The 18,376-nt window shown below is 37.6% G+C and overlaps 1 protein-coding gene across 4 annotated transcripts in view; it reads left to right on the plus strand.

The window, feature by feature from the left end:
• Window positions 1-18,376, plus strand: part of LOC121514859 (MAM domain-containing glycosylphosphatidylinositol anchor protein 1) — a 412,064-nt gene that overhangs the window by 362,325 nt on the left and 31,363 nt on the right. The gene's annotated exons all lie outside the window — the stretch shown is intronic.

An 18,376-nucleotide genomic window follows, 5' to 3' on the forward strand; every position in this document is an offset into this window, starting at 1 on the left:
CTCTAAAATCTCCTTGTAGACTGCTGACAGCACTGACTCTGGACTTGATAAAGCACAGTGAACCAACAGCAGCAGGTTCCATGGCATCGTAAACCATCACTGACTGTGGGAACTGAAAACACTAGACTTCAAGCACCTTGGATCTCCAATCTTCCTCTTAAATCTAGGATCTTGATTTCCAAATGAAATGGAACTTCAGAGTGTACCCTGCTTTTTCCCATTGATAGCTGGGATTGGCTCCATCCACCTGTGGCTCTTAACAGGGCAGGGAAAATAATGGATGGACTTTCAGCTATTTAAAAGATTTATGAAAATATCTAAATGCAACCAAGAAAGTCCAAAAAGACAAAGTTCATTTTTCTATATTTAGGTGAGAGTACACAAATATTATTGTGAGATGAGATTATTGCACTATTGACACAGGTTTGTTCATAAGTATCAATGAAACAAACTATAGATAGAAACAGTTCTTGAAGAGAGAGATTTTTCTTTCAATCTGCAGCTTTCGTGGAGCAGTGAATGAGCACTGAATGTGCGTGTCTGGGTTTGGGAAAGGTTGGCCACATTCTTAATGGAACCTCTCAGGGTCCTGAAGGCCCTGAGGAGTACAGGTATCCTCAGGCACATGAAGAAAAAGAACGGTGCCATTCCTTCAGCGTTTTTTACTTAGCTGCATGTATGATAAGTAGAGCCTACAAGTAGACCTTGTTCATTTCCTCTTAGCCAGCGACAATCACCCCCTTATAAATGAGTCTATGCTCTCAGCCACATTGATGCAGACTTCATTAGAGCTCATGCTGACAAACCTTAACTCAAGGCTCTGAGAGAGCCTTGGATCTACCAGTTCTCAGTGGGGTACACCTGATCACACTCTACATCTCACTGGTGGACATGAGGAGGAGAACTTGGCCTCTATTAGGATGAAGCAGAAAATGAAGAGGAGTCTGACTTACACCATGCTCTGGTGCTAACAGCACACAGAGGTAGAGGGAACTGAAAGAGTATTGGTGTGTGCAATCAGGACTGTAAATCTGCAAGCAAATATCTGAAACATTTAGATAAATTATTAAATAGCCTTTACTCATATCCGAAAAAAACAATATGGATTCAAATACAAGGGAAAATGTATGTGACCTGTTATCTTGGTTTGTGTTTTATGATGGAAGATATAACTAGACCCTCATTTCATTATTATTATTATTATTATTATTATTATTATTATTATTATTATTATCATCATTATTATTATTATTATTATCATTATTATTATTATAAATTTCAGGGGTTTTTTTCCCCACAGCACATCTTTGTGTTTTGGAAAGTTGCATTCCAAGGCATATTAGGGCCTTATTATATTAGGCATATTGAAAAATCATATATTTTTACCATATGTATTCAAATACTTCAAGACAATAAGGTCTTACATTTATGAAATTATCAAGTTTTATTTGTTGTCATATCTGGGGAATTCAACTTGGAGCTTCCCAGTTTACAGAAATATATCTTCTTAGTCCAGATGTTGACACTTATGCAATGATCCAAACAAAAATCACTGGTATGTCCTTATTATCATCCCAGTAAAAGGATCATTTGATTTGGCTCTCAACTGCAGTTCTTGTGTAAAGAAAATGACTTTATCTAAAATTATTTTCTTCTGCACATTAGGCTATTTTTGACTTCATAATTTCAAATATAGAGCTTTGCATGAATTTGCATGGGGTATGAATTTGTAAACTCAAAAACTTTATTTTTTTGTCTTGTAAATTTTTGACTGTTAAACTCAAAGCTTTTTTGTCATGGAAATTCACCACTTCTTATAACTTAAAAAAAAAAATCTGATATCTATGGCATTTTAAACTCAAAAATTCATTTTTTCTGACAAATTAATCGGTAAATTGTAGGAGTGGGAATCACTAGTGGCCCCACGATACGATATTTTATTGCGATGCTTGGGCCATGATTCGATGTTATTATGATTTTAAACATTTTGCAATACAGTGAGTATTGGGATACCATATAATGTGATCTAAACCATTTTTTCAACTTTAGCTGAATTAGCATTAGTGTTGTCCTCATGCTTGTCGTATTTCCACAGAATTTCATTTTCATGTAGCACTTCTTGCAAACCCTATGTGTCAGTCCATCTAATTGGTGCCCTGCTTGCATTCCTAATGTCCTTCTCCTGGTGCTGTCATGTTTGTTGCAATAACTTTCTCCTGTTGTATGACCGTCACCTGTGGACCTCACAGGACTAAACAAGTGTCCAAACAATCTATTATTGTTTTCCATCATCAAAGACTTCAGTTCATATTAGAAATTAATATGAAAAAATTGATACTTGGTGGACGAGACAATACGATATATAACCGGGAAAAAAATTGCGATACTATGCTGTAACGATTATTTCTCCCACCCCTTATAAATTGACTCGAGCTTGCATAGCACCTTTCTACTCCGTGAAACAGCTGAAGGTGGTTTAAAAAAATTAGTTGTGTTAGCCTAAAAATCCAAAATAGGTAGTTAAGCTTTTTTCAGCGTTAATAAATCACATTTTTAGTGTTAAGTAAACAGTACTCAATCATTCTAAGTATTTTTGCAATTGTACTCAAACTATTTGACAATCATCCCTTAATCTGCAGAGCTTTCCCAGGATGCCTTTAGGCATTAGACACTTTGCTGCCATAAGTGAAGTTACTAACTCAGTCAGACGAGTCCCACCTGTGGTAAGCAACCACATGATACCGTGGATGGCATACTGAACAATATGGAAGAGGACTTCCTAGTTCAGTGTACATCCTCCAGTTATTGTCGCTTGTAGTCTCTTAAGTTAGCGTACCTTGGGACAAGAATGTTCAGGATTAAAGTATGTGGTAAAAATAAATGAACATTGCAGTGGATGAAGAACATGTACTATAGCTTTGCAAAATATACTTAAACATGTTGTTCTGAGTTGAATTTAAACCAGATTTTTAAGTGTAGGAATGTTTCCACAGTGTAGTTTAACTGAAGAAAGCTCAGCCAACCCAGCATTAAACACTGGGAAAAACTGAGTTGATATAACTTCAAATGGATAAATATCCACTACTAAATAAATATTGTTTTTCAGTCACTTAAAATGTTAGTCACCTCTAATGTTTGAGTTCTATTAACTCTGGGTGTGTAAATGATAGATTTTAGCTTGAGTCTACTCAAGATGTATTTCCACTAACTAAAAACTGACATTATCAGTTAAAAAAAAAAAAGTGAATATGTTTAATTTTTACAGTTTTCTGTTGTTGTTGTTTGCATTGACCATTTGTGGTCCTCAAAACAGACAGACAATTCTGAAACAATTGAACATGGTTTTATTTCATGTAAGTGCTTGTGTTTGAAGCAGTAGATGTCCTTACTCTTGTAATCTCCACTCTCTCCCACAGTTTTATTACATATCTACCCTTCCTTCATTTCTGTTCCTTTTCTGGCTCTCTTTCCCGGTGTTTCCATCTCTTCTGGTTTTAGCTGGACTGTTCAATCTAATCAGTGTCTCATCTCACTATTAATTCTCTTCCTATTAACCTCTTGCTATCATTTGTTTTTACCATTACCCTTCTAAACACGCAGACGTATTTAAACTGCCTTCTGATCCAAATTGCGGTTTATTTCCATATCATGACAGAGATATGGTGAGTTAATTACAGGGTGCAAATGAACTTCACAGCACAGGGAGAGGGAGAACAAAGGTAATGAATGAATATTGCACACACAGATACCCAAGCTTGGTGAGCTCCTACATCCATTCCGTTCAATAGTATTGTTTTCTCTTGTCTTCATTAGATAGTGCTGCAGACAACTTATTAGACAAAAAAGGTAAAGTATGTCCTTATGCAGTGATACTCAATCCGTGGCTCTCGAGCCACATGTGGCTCTTTAGTGACAAGTTGTGGCTCTTTTAAGGCTTACTTGGGGGAAAAAAAACTCCTAAAAATCTTTATGAAGGTCAACACTGTCATCAGTAAAGATTTGTTGTAAGTCACATATATAAATCTGTTATCCACACTAAGAAGACAGGCTTTAACTACCAAATTCAAGTTTAATTTTTTAAATCTGTATATTATTACCATCAGTCGCACTCGATGGAGGAGCGTGTGTAAGAGAAGAGAGGCAGGTGTTGCATCTCTTCACTAAGCTCATTCATTGAGGTGTGCTGTCTTGTGTTCATATTGAACCCTCCTATTCCCTCATTTTAACTTTTTTCTCCAGTCACTTCTGCCAGTGTTTTTTCACACTCATATTTTATGTTGATTATGCCAATGCGCGTCATCATCAACAAGCATAACACACACAGATCACATATTGAGATAACCTAAAATCTAGTGAAACTTCTCCAAACATGGATGTTTTGTTTGATCTTTAATGTACTACTGAAAATAAATACTGTCAAAACAGCAGAAATATAAAACTAAATAACTCTCCAAAATGAGGAAGGGCTGAACGATGTGTCTAGAGATCTGCAAGTGTGAGGCAGGGACAGTTTTAGTCATTTGGGGACCCAGGGCAAAGACCAACATGAGGCCCCTCCCCCTTTCACTAAACAATTAATAATGAGTGGAAAACAAATTAGAAAGCATCTCTTTTATGTTAATAAAGCCACAGAACTACATAATGTGAGATATAAATACCCAAACATCCAACCATAATTCATTAGCTCTTTGAAAAGCATTTCATAGTTCAAACTCGGCACATTCTAATATCTTAAAAAATCTTTAGGCCAGATGGAACTCACGTGACTCTGCACATATGTCCTATGTTATATGTTATAAAAACAAATTAACGTCATGAAAAATTGAGATACAAGGATACAATTCACTGTTTCATTTCATTTCAACTATGGATAAACTCATATGACCTACCTTACATCCCCGATTAGGACTGTGGCTCTCACTAAAGTATTTTCAAGATAATGTGGCTCTTTGGTAGAGTAAAGTTGAGTACCAGTGTTCTAATGCTCATAATGAGCCAAACAGATCTGGTTTGCACATGATACACATGCTTTTAAAATCTTTGAATGCTTTGGTTTTGTCATTATCAAACTCCAAAAAGCTGTACAAACAACCTGTTGCAAACTTGATCTCTAATAAAAGCTTCAAGTGTGCAACTTACAGTGGTAAGCATTTACAATCTGGCAGTGTAGTCTGGCATTATGTTACGTGGATTAGCCCGTACAATAGGCTTCAGTAGCAGATGTTACAACCTTGTAAAACAACACACATCAACCAGAGAAAGCAACTACAAGTTGGCATAACCAGACTCTAATATAATTCCAAAAAATAAATCAACTCAAGGCTGCATATGTTTGTCTTTCTCTTGCTTTTGGAGCAAAGCATTACACCTGCAATAACAGTCTAATGACATTGAGTCTAGATGAGACTTTTATATCAGAGAGACATTTCATTCTCCTGGCTCCAATAAGCAGCTGCATGTTGGCGACATTAAAAGAGCCATGGACAGAGCAGAAGAGAAAAGAAGCAGACTGCCATCTTTTCATCCTCTGAGGCACCTATTTTCAATATTCCTTACTTTCTTTCCTCTGCTGAGTCAACAGTTCTGTAGTTGCACATTGGAGGTCAATAAAAGATGCATATTTTATTTGGCGATACAACACATTTGGCCATTCACATTTGTGTTTCCTCATATATATATAAACAATGAGCTGAAGCAGCAATGACCTGTTCTGGACACATGGAAATCCAATGTCTCTGAGGAGACCATTAAAAATGTGCAGCCTAATACGCTTGCTGCGCCTCATTTTCCCTCAGCACTTGACTGCAATTTAACAACGAAGGTTTTAGTATTCAAGGGGTTAAGACCAGTATCCTGTAATATCCCATCTCAATGCAAGGCTTGGGACTGTACATAATTAGACTTCTAATAGCTGCAGACTGTGTGGTGATGAGCCTCTCTGCAATGATATTTATTAACCTCATATGACAGCAAAGTTTTCTTTGGAGTTTTACTATTTTTCTGTCTTTAAACTCCAGATACGGTACACGTCAGAGGCTTTCTTTGTCCAAAGGCAGGCAAAGACCTGAGGAGGCTATTCCCCTCTACCGTCTGGGGAAAACTGGCTACCTTATTTTCATTTCCAATGACGAGTGTTAGAGGAGGAAGGTAGGACTTCAGGGGGAACAAGAGGCTTAATTGGCTGGGCTGATGGCAACGCACTTAAAGTTAGAAGTGCATGAGGCATAGATCGTAGACCTGGGCCAGTTCCCAGGTGAGAGCTCTGTTGGAGGAGCTTTATAAGTCTCAGAGCAATTTGCTGTGAATAGAGAGAAGAATACAAAGAAGGAAAGAGAGAGGGAGAGATAAAGGACACCTTACCATGTTTTCTGCTATTATTTGCACACAGCTTTTCGCTTTTGTTGAATTATTTTTTTGCACTGTACCTTATAGCAAAGCTATAGAGAATGAGATAATTAGGGGAGACAATTCCCAGAATGGTGAGCAGTGCTAACTCTTTGGACATAAACTTTTCTTCATTGTTTCTTTTGTTTGAGGTGCTATTTTTCGATTTTAAAGATTCTTTAGTATTCTCCTTTCAGTGCCGTACAATTATCTCTTCTCTGATGATTTAATAACACAAAACACCATGAATCATCCAACCCAGACTGCCTACCTGCCACTACAGTTTGACTCATGAGTGGCCCTAACAAACGGCATGTGTCATCAACATATGCATGACCATCAAGGGCTTGTCCTTATTTCAAACCCCTGTGATACCTTGCATGAATTCCGGGTGTGACTTCTGGTGCCTGATTTTACTGAATGAGGAACTTTTTTTTACCAGTCACAAGTCACTAATCCTGATTATTAGAGCAGTTTTAGAGATTAAAATGTGTGAAGATTATCTGCTAAACCTTAGACAAGATACTGCATTTTTTCTTCAAACTTCCACTGCTGAGGACAACATGAGGAAATGACCTCACACTGCATTCACAGGTCCATTTAGCTAATTTTATTAGCACTTTATCTGTGTTTATCTGGTAGTAATAAGTTCAATCCTGTGTTGTTACAGGAGGTGGGACACAACCTCAGGCTTGGTTTTCATTTTGGCTTGCATGTGAATGAGTCAGGCTTTAAGACTGCCTACATGAAGGCCACATCAAGAGAATAGAGGGCTCGCCTGTTTTTTCTGCATGCCCACACTGGTAGAATATGTTTGCATTGTGTTTCCTGATGACCCTAAAGGAGACCAAAAGCCAAAATGTACTTGTCTAATAAAGCTGATTTCTAAACTTCAGCACCCGATGAAGTTTTCTGTCTTCATATCAGTAGAATATGTCACAGGCAAGATAAACACAGTACAAGTGCACTTTAGGAACTGACATGCGCAACATGCACCCAGTCTGAAATAGCATTAACAGTGTATCATACTTTTTGTTTTGTGCAGACTGTACATGTACTTCAAACAGCTAACCTTGACTAACTTATAACATACAACTTATCATAGAATTAAGCTGATCATCTGATTTGAACAAACCTAGTACAGTATTTGCTAAATTGAGGGTAAATTCCTCTGAAAACAACCAATGTTGGTGGTTAGCCATTAAGGTTAGCTACAGTCAGAACCATAGTTTTCCAACTTTCACCAAAAGCTCCATAACCATGAACATATCTACAGGAGAGACCCCAGAAACACGGTGAATAAACACAGACAAAAGTACTTGGCCATCTGACCATTAAACCAACAGGGACTGTAAGAGCTTCCACTCTTCTTGGAAGGCTTTTCACAAGATTTTGAAGATTTTTTTGTGGGAATTTAAGCCCACTCATTAATTCATGAGGTCAGGCCAGGAGATAAGGAGTCTAGCCCAAACCCTGAAAGACAACCCTGTACCATCATCCTTCCCCCACCAAACTTCACAGTTGGCACAATGAGGTCAGGCAGGTAGCATTCTCCAGGCATCCCCCTAACCCAGACTCACCCATCTCTGCAAAACAGAGAGACATGATTCAGCACTCCAGTGTGTCACAGAACACATTTCCACTGCTCAATAGTCTAGTGTCAGTGTGCTTTAGATCACTCCATCCAATGCTTGGGATTGGACTTGGTAATATGCAGCTGCTCAGCCATGGAAACCAATTCCATGAAGCTCCTGCCCTACAGTTTTTATGCTTACATTGATGCCAGTGGAAGTTCAGAACTCTTCAACTATGGAATCAGCAGAGCGTTGGTGACTCTTGAATGACATTGATGAATCATCTTACTGCAAATATGGCCTCTGTTACAGTACCGCATTTATAGCCTCTGAGCTCTTCAGAACAACCAATGCTGTATCACAAATATTTGCAGATGGAGACAACACGGCCAGGAGCTTGAGTTTACACACCTGTTGCAACGGGTCTGTTTGAAGCACCCAAATTCCATAATTAACAGGTGTGGACAAATTTCTCCATATAGTGTAGCTCTTCTGACATGATGGTGATGAGCTGTAAATTGCCCAGAAAAAGTTATGTGTAGTTGGTATAAAGGAATCCAAACCCTCAAGAATAAAAATGCTCCAAGCAGTGTTGGGGTAATTAACCAATAAAAGGGGGTAATTCATAGGGGTGTGCATGTCTCCACACATCTAAAGATGCCTTACTATGCCATTTCCTTCTCCCTCCTTCTTGTGTTTGATATGTTTTTTTTCTGTTTTACAGATTGTTAGCAGATTTGCAATAACACCAGTGACAGCATTATTATTTTACAGTAACAGTAATATGATTACTAAGTTCACATCAGGAACACATTACACTACTTCATTACAGACAAATGTAGTGTGATTACAGTAGTGCATTTTTTTGATACTGTATTAAACCCAACACTGTCTCTGAGTGAAACCAATGTTCCTTTAGGATTAATGAAGTTATTTTATTCTTTTTCCCCTTTGAGTCGTTTTTATATTTTATTGTTTTGTTTTAGTTTGAATTACTGGCTTGATAAAAATATGCTGTCATCGTCCTGTGTGCAGAGGAAATGGTAGTGAATTACCCTCCTCGAATCACCTTCAACAAATACAGATTTAATTGATAAATGAAAAGGAATTAAATTAAGGAAACTGATTGTGTGATTTATCTTAATAATGAAAATTACAACAATGAGGGGCTGTGTAGGTCATTGTTGTTTTTGTTATTTGGCCAAAAAAACCCAAAATTAAACGTGTTAAGTCATACTAATTGGATTTGGACCTGATGGTGGTGGAAAAATGATAGGTCAAAGTATTATTAGACTTCATCCTGAGAAAGGCATGAATGTGTGCTGAAAACTACAGAAACCCATGTAACAGTTGATGAGGCATTTTACACAAATACAAACATGAACATGTATGCTGCATGAATGGTTTATGATTGAGGATATTTGTCTGATCGTATTGATTAGTATGAAGACAATAAACTGTTAAAGAGTAGACCATGTAGTAACACCTGTTTGAAAATATTTGCTAATCCTGCTTAAAAATGACCTGCTTGCTGCATTACTTGAAAAAATAATCGAGTCGGATTCATCTTCTGTAGGTTATAAATCAAAGTACCAAATATGGTGTCATTCCATCCAAAGGATGTCAGGGTGTATGTGAGAAGACCTGAATAGAGCTCAACAGTACCCACCCACTGTTTAGGTGGCTCTGGATCAGGGAGTGAAATTTCCATAGAAATCTCCGACAGACATTTTGCAAAATCCTTATTACAAAGCTTTTAATGCATGAACCAAGCTATCTAGCTATCTGAATACTCATGACTGTAAAACATTTGATTCAGCACAAAAAACATGTCTGAAAAAAAGTGAAAATGTCAAAGGTACAACATTGTTATGTTTTTGCAAGAGGAAAAGAACTAGATATCCTTTAATCCATTGTGATCTGTTGTGAAATGACATTGGAACAGTGAGCTGAGTGCTTGTTCCCCTAGACAACTATGCAAGCTTAATTTTCTTAATAGTAGATACTTTAAAGGGATACTTCAACATTTTGGCAAATTCATCCATTGCCATAATTCCTATAGTCTTAGTAATAGGTTTGTTACCTTTAGTTGTCAGTGCAAGCTGTTTTTAGGTCGGCCGCTGCCGAGTTCGGACCTACTGTGCCAACTCAATGTAAGCAGACGGTATTCCGGCTTTCCCTCATCAAACTCATCAGCTTGCGTTCTTGCTGGCATTGTTTTTATGTACTTTTCCACAGTCTCTTTTGTTGTTGAGTCCCAAATAGTTTCTAGCTGTTCCCACAGACTTGCTTTAGATGACACTTTTGTGCCATCAGTCTTTGAATCTACTAAATCCCAAATTTGTTCAATAGGATTCAAATCCAGACTTTGACTTGACCAGTCCATCAGTTCCAGTACTCCAGATTCCTTTGTCTTGGTCAAATAGTCTCTGCACAGCTTTGAAGTATGCTTTGGGTCATTGTCTTGTTGGTATATGAACCCATAACCAATCAGATTCAGTCCAGAAGGGATTCCATGATGCACTAAGATGTTGTGGTAGACGTTCTTGTTCATGATAACGTTGATTTTCCCTAATTTGCCCACACCGTATCCACAAATGGAACCCCATACCATAATGGAATCTCCACCGTGTTTCACTGTGGGTGCAATGCATCTGGCATCAAAATGTTCTCCAGCTTTTCTGTGGACATAAACACGACAATGCTGACCGAAGAGTTCAAACTTGGACTCGTCTGTCCAGAGTACCTTCTTCCAGTCATCAACAGTCCAGTGTTTGTGCTCCCTGGCAAACCTGAGGCGTTTCTGGATGTTTGCAGGCCTCAGTAATGGCTTCTTAGCAGCTATTCTTCCCTTTAAGCCTTGTTCCGTCAGTCGTCTGCTTATGGTCATTCTGGAGACTTTCTCAGACTCTGATCTAGAAGCATTCATCTCTGCCTGAAGATCAGCAGTGGTCTTCCTTCTGTCTCTAATACTTAAAATCTTGAGGTGTCTGACATCTGCTTCAGTTATCTTTGGTTTCCTGCCTCTTCCTTGGCACATTTTGTAAGTACCAGTCTTGGCAATTGACTCCAAAGCATACTTGACCACACTGTGAGAACACTTTATGTCTTTCCCTATTTGTCTCAGAGACCATCCAGCATCATGAAGTGCTTTAATGCAGACTCTTTCATTTTCAGTCAGCTCTCCACATGTTACCATTTTGAACAGGAATGAGGAATTTCAAACTGAATTCACCTTTTTATACCCAAATTTGAGCCGGCTCACTGGGCTTCTCTGAGAAGTCAGAAATTAATCAAGCATAACATTCAAGCACTAAAACTCATTTTTCTGTTCAGGAATGCAAGTGAATAACTATAATCTGACATATTAATCAAGAAATAATAATGTGCTTTTCTATTTTTTCAGGTTTTTTGTAAATCAGTTAATTTGAAAATTATGGATAACAATAATAATTATATTTTAGCATTAAAAAATATCATTTTGGTTAAAGAGCCTCTACATATTGGTGTATCAACCATTGCAGAAACATAAAAAATGATTTTGGTAATTATCAATGCTGTTTATTTAGGGCAGCTGTGGCATAAACCTTACTTTGGGTGGTGGGCTAATAAATTTGTTAAGCACTGTATATATGCTCATTATTGGTATAAAGATTTTTTTTTGTGGCCAATTGCATCCCATTTAATTTCACAATAATCGAACAATTCACCATTTCATTTTATTTCAACTATGGATCAGCTGATCTATGGATCTCCTTACACCCCCAGTTTTGGAATGTGGCTCTCGCTTAAGTATTTTAAGACAATATGGCTCTTGGGTAGAATAAGGTCGTGTACCGCTGATATAGACTGTCTCCAGACACAGCAAAATATCAGTGGCCAGAAGAAATAAACTAGTTTTATTTGGAGAGCATGAACAGCCTGATAGAAGAAAGAGAGGAGTTATGAAACTATATACTTCTAGATATTATATACCACATTTATATTTGACTAAATCCATTAATGGGTATGTTTTCCAACATTTTTCCATGAACTCACTCCAGCATATAGACCTTTTAATACCAACTCATAAACTTACTCAGGCTGTTATTAGAAACAAGGAAGCCCTCCTCATGGCTCAGGAAAGGACAGTCTTCTAAGGAAAAGAGAGTGAGCTAGATTATAGGTCCTGGAAAATGCTCTACAACTTATAATTAATCAATTAATTAAGCATTTTAAGGTATGGAGATAAAAAATTGGTGTGCGCTATATGCTAAGCATTACCTGCAACCCTTGAGGCTAAGCCCCCCCCCCCACCCTTTCAATCCTATTGACGGCCCTGTATTGAACCCATCGGTGCTGTCTGGAATAAAAGGCTGTTTCTCTTTAAGACACTGGTACTGACGAATGACAGTTTCAATTTTGCGTTGCATGAACAGCCAATAGAACCTTTGTCTTTGTCACACTTCCTTCTCAGAGAAGTTTGGATTATCTGATTTATTTTGTCAGGATTTATGAGCATCTCCTCCCAAGCTTCATCTCTCAATAATGTGTTGGTACAAGGGTTTACACATAGAAATGCAGACTCAGGCAGAATCATGAGGTTTGAGTCAGACCAGGTGAGACCAGTGAGAAAGAGCAGATAGAAGCATACCCTGCTGAATAAAGCATAGCACATTTTTGTTATCCATTTGGTATTACCCTATGAGTCATGCTTCAGTCATGTTCCCCTGTGAGGACATGAATAATGAAAACTTCTCTTTTCTTGGCATTGCACGTATTGTGGAGGAAAGGTGAAAAAAAAAAAAAACCCTGAAAATTATTGTTGGGTGTTGAAGAGCCATGGATAAGATGTGATGTTCAGGGTGAAAATCAGGGTCATATTTGTTATAATTGGGTTCAAAATGGAGAATTAAGGGAACAGTATACATGAGATTGACTTCCACAGCCTTTAAACAACATGACCATGGCTGAAGTTCCTGTTACAAATCAGAAAATAATTTCAGTCTGTTATATAGTCCAAGGTCAACTTAAGGTGGAAAAAATTCAATGTGCTTCTGAAAGACTGCAGTGGTTTTAAATATCTGCCTCATAACAATATCATGCTGGTTTACCTCTCAATCAAAAATCCATTCTATGGTCTGTCATCACCAAGAGGTTAACCTTTAAATGACTCACCCATAACCTTTGCTACGTTTTGTTTTTGGAGCAGTGTCATGTACAATTTCCGATCTTCAATTTTTTTTTTTTTTTTTTTTTTTTGTTGGTATAGTTATCAAAATAAGGACATTCAAGCATATTTATGACCTGACTGAAATTTACATGTTCCAAGCTTTAGGTTTTTTCTTTATATTGCATCTTATCATTAAATTAGTTTTTCTCATGCCTTTATCTGACTCATACAACCATGCCTCATTACCACTGTTGTTTGTGATTGTGCCAAAAATCTGCCAAACTAATCCCACTGTTAAGAGAAACTATTTCTAATTTTTAATATCAAGAATTTCCAAACTGGGTGCAACTTACCAACATTATCCAAGCATCCATCAACACAGAAAGAACAACTCTAAAACAGCTATCCTTATTGATGGGTAGCTGCAAAATTGTCTGCATTTGCAATGAAATCTACTTTGGAAAGAATTTCTCCTATCAGTCCCACTGCTCTCACCTCTTTCTACTCTGATAATAAGTGACTTTAATCGATGAGCTTGGCAGGCAAATGCTGTCGTAGTTTAGGAACAGTGGAGCTTGTTGGTTGACAAACCTCATGGTGCGGCAGTAGGGAGTAGTGCAGTTTATGTTTTCCATCAAGAAAAGCTTTCACTGCGGCTCTTTGCTCTTGTTTTAAAGAAATCGTGTCCAGTTCTGTTGAAACTGCTGCTTTACTATAGCTACACCTGAGCTAATCCCTACATTTTTCATACCAATTTGCAGTTCAACTAAAACCCAAGCTGTAACTATCTCAGACTTAAGCCAGGGCAGGGCTGGAGAAGAGTGAAAACATCTTCTCCGTCATGAAATAATAATGAAATATCAACCATTCTATAAAATGGATGCAAAACCAAAGTTAGAAATTGTTGGGCACCTACCTCATAATTAGGGCTGTCAAGATTGACGCGTTAATGCAGATTAATCCATCATCATGATTATTCTCATTAAAAATGTTAACACAATTAACAAGCAATTAACCCGCATGCGCAAATGGGCCGTTGATCCGGTAGTGACCAACCAACTCGATATGGAAGATGCTAAACAGCACATTGGCCCTCTCGATGGGAAATTTGAGTCCAAAAAAAAAAAAAACAAAAACAAGAAGGAACAGTCCTCTTTCTTGAGTCTCTTTGCTTATGCAAAATGAAACATGATTAATATAGATTAAAAATGAATGATATTTAATCATGATTAATCGAAATTAATCCACAGCAACCCTGTGATTAATCTGATTAAAAATTTTAATCATTTGACAGCACTACTTTTAATACAAAGTACTCTATACATGAGTATTTAATATAGGTTTGAATTACCTGAAATATATATATTTTATGCATGATTTAACCATATTTTACTGGGTGTTAGACCACAGAATGCACTCATTTCATAGAATGACCTTTATCCAGTTTTATTTGAATAACTAAACAAGGCTGTGCCACAGAATGAATAGTAAAAAAAAGCATCATATCTTCTGAATGCCCTTGTTGTCTGCAGAAACACGTTTGTCAGCATGGCTTTATAAGAATATAATGTCAAACAACCTAACATGAAGAAACTCTTAAATGAGATCCCCCAGAGTACCACACATAATAACCATTTACATCACTTCACATCCCTTGATTGTTGGTTTCTTTCCATAATTTTCCCAGCGTCCCAGTGTCCTCTTAAAAGTATCTGCTGATTGTTGTAGCTACTTACTGTTGATAAAATTTGCCACAGTGTCACGTTATATCAAACATTGCTAAGCAAAAACAAACAAGTTCCTATCCTAAAATGTAAAGATTTTTTTTTGTGCCTTGAACAGTTTTGTGTTGGGAGTGGCTGTAGAGCATTTTGGCTAGAATGGCAGCCCTTTTGAATGGACACTGATAATTCTAATAGCTTTAATAACTACAGGATGGAAGACAAAGTGTCCACGAATGGGGCTGACAGGTCGAATGTAAGAAAAATTAAGTGTAATGGTGAATGAAACTCGAATGTAAAGTACCCATATGAGGACGCAGGGCCACAGAAGGTTTAGAAATGTTCTCCAGTTATGATTAAACTGCTGTTATACTATTGCTATATCCAAGCCAAATGCTACAAACAAACCCCCACCTGTAACTACCACCTCAGAACCGTTTTCAGACCTGTCATAAGTGATAGACATGGAATCTGGCCAGTCCTTGTGCTTTGAAAGGTTGCTGTATCAGAGCAGGAGAGGCAGATGTCTGGCTTGAAATTTACAATGTCTTCTGTCACAAGTCACAGTTATGTTACTTTACTAACCTGTAGGCCACCATGGCTGGTAAGTTGGGCATAATTACCTGACGCCACACTTAGCTGGCCACTAGTGTCCAATAAAGGACCTGACACCAGCAAGCAACAGACTGAATCAATATGATCTACTCAGCGCTTTTCTATTGTAGCATCAGGGGGCGGGATAACTCACTCAGGACTCTTGTACATCACTACAGGTTTAAATTTAAGCGAGCTAACTCTTTAAGAGTCAACATCAGATGATCGGTCCTGCATCAGACTGTTGCAATGCCACATTGGTGTTTAGTTGGTGAATAATAGATAGAGCAGGTGTTATTTGATACTTTCCAAACCTTTTAAGTGTCAGTGAAACCAGAGAACAGGAAGGAGACAGCGATTTCTGTGAGAGGAAAAATCAATCCCTCTCAAATCCCCATACTTTTGTTAATTCTTCTTGTTTACTTCCAAAAAAGAGAAATAGCCAGGATTATTTAACTGTATGTTGCCGAATACAGCAGGTGATGACAGAAGTAGTTGTTTTAGTGAGTAGCCATTAGTTTCATTGCAATAAAATTCATTGGTTTGGGGTATTTGCCCATTAAAACAGCTGGAAAATCTGTACATACTGGAAAAATTGAGGTGATACAGCCTAATTGTCCCTTGTTTGGGGGTTTTTCACTTATGTAATATATGGTTTCCTTTCCCATGAGTCTATTTATAGAACAACAGAAGACAGTAAAGCAGCATCTTGTTTCACGCTGTACAGAGCAAACATCAATCACTGAAAAACCCTCATTTGTTGGAAAAAAAACAAGCATGAACTTCGCAGTTAAAGAGACTTTTCTGTGATTTTCTCTCTGTGGTGGAGCAAAACGGTGAAAAGTTAGCATGAGGAGGAGTGTTTTGCTGGTGTGTTTGTTAAGCATGTCCTGGAGCTGTAGGCAGCAGTGTACTGGGAAAACGGCGAATTATGGAAGAAGAGAGGGAGGGAAGTGGCAGAAAGGAGGGAGCCAAAGAGGGAGATCTTTGATGAGGCCCCGGGAGTGTCTCTAATGAGAAGCGATGTGAGGGAGCTGCTGCTTTTCTTCCATCGCAAACGGAGCTGTGCCACACTGTTATAATCAAACCAAAGACATAACCAACGGCCTTAATTAAAAAACACAAAATCACCATTCTGCTCCTTCTGAAACACAATCTCTGAGAGAGAGCATACAAAGGGGAGACACTGATATCAAAGACTTGTTTTGACAGATATACCACCAAATGAGAAGATTTTTCACTTATGTGTTTAATCATACTAGCATATTTCAGGAAGACTGACAATATCTCTGATACTGTATATCATTTTAAACAGTGAATCAGTGTTATAAAACATGCTTCATTAAACACTATTTAACACCTCTTTAATATTCACTCTTGTTTAGATTAAATGCAAAGTGCAACTTGTGGTGGAGTCCTAAAATGTGGAAGTCCCAGAATTAGCCTTAGACAGCACTGTTAAATTTGATGTGTTCTTTTCCCCCCCTTCAAGGTTTATTTATTCAGCAGTAGTGAAGCAGTCCAGAAAAATGTAGCTCTTTTCCAAACACAGAGAGACATCAGACTTTAAGGAGAAAAAAGATAAATCAACATCTTTGATCGCACATTAGTCAAGAGCTAAGGTAAGCATTCTGCCACTTCACAGTTTTTATTACTGTTAGCCAGCCTATTAATCTGTTAATCATTATTTATCAGCGTTATTATTATTACTTTTTAAATCGTGGACAACCTAAGCAGCAACAAATTGTTTTCTGTACTCCTGAGAGAATATTGAGTAATGAGCCAAGACGCCTGTGTCTGCCCTGGGCAAAAAAACAGAGAGGACAAAAGGAAAATGGAGAGGAAAAAAGGAGCGTGGAGGTAGTCCTAAAATAACAAGAAGCTTTGGTGAGTGTTATTAAACGTATGCATCTTTGTTAGTTTTCTTTGTTTACTTTTACATCAAACTTTGTAGATTTCCTGGAAAAATGTTGCTCTTAATGGGAATATTTCTGGTATGCTGAGAGTGCTGATTATGAGAGTACTTCCTTATCTAATGTTAATTCTTCTTTCAAATTAAAGTTCAGGTTCAAAAAGTTCAAAAAGGGGATGTGCATGAGGTATATGCAACACTGATATAAGGTATCCTGAAAGAATAGTGTCTGTTCCCTAAATCTTGTATAAACACAGCAAAATGCCTCCTTTAGTTTAAACTGTGTGCCTGATCTCACAGTCTGATCAGCGTAAACAGGATAAACAAGGATGTCAGCATTTGTTCTGAGGTAAAGCAACACATAGTGCATGTATAAGAAGTATACATAATGGCATGCATTATGTTGCTAACTTCATGTAGGACATTACCTTACTGTAAACTTTATAACATAATATTACCGTAAGTTAGGTAATTGCTGCTAGTATTATGTCCAACTGCTGCTTTTTAACATTAGCTCATCGTATCACTTTTTTCAGCTCAGAAGTTTTGTTCTTTGACAGTCAGACATCAGAGTTAACACAAGCCAAAGTTTGTAGATAAATCCCATCCAACCAAAAGCCATTATTGTTTTGGGCAGTGTTCAGAATAATGAGTTAAAGATCGAGAGGGTCTGGCTGCAGATCTCAGGTGTCCCTCTTGCAGACCTTTACAGTCATTTGCTGGTGGAATGTATTTGCTGTTTGAGATTTTTTTTTTGTTTGTTTTTTTTTTTTGTGATTCAACTTTATTTATCAACAAAGTTTTGCAGTTTCATTCCTTAAACTACAACGTTGCAAACATCACACTGAACGACATTTCATGAATAACAGGATAAAAGGTCAGAGGTATAATCTTGGATTGAGTTATGTATAGAAGTAGTTAAGCGAATGGTGGCACGCTTTAGGACTGTTAGCTTTAGCTATTGCTGATGTAACCAGGTTAGCTCTATCTAAAGCCAACCTAACTACACTTGCCAGTAGTTGTAGTTAATGTTACTAGA

The sequence above is a fragment of the Cheilinus undulatus genome, linkage group 1, assembly GCF_018320785.1.
Source record: "Cheilinus undulatus linkage group 1, ASM1832078v1, whole genome shotgun sequence".
Taxonomy (NCBI): Eukaryota; Metazoa; Chordata; class Actinopteri; order Labriformes; family Labridae; genus Cheilinus; species Cheilinus undulatus.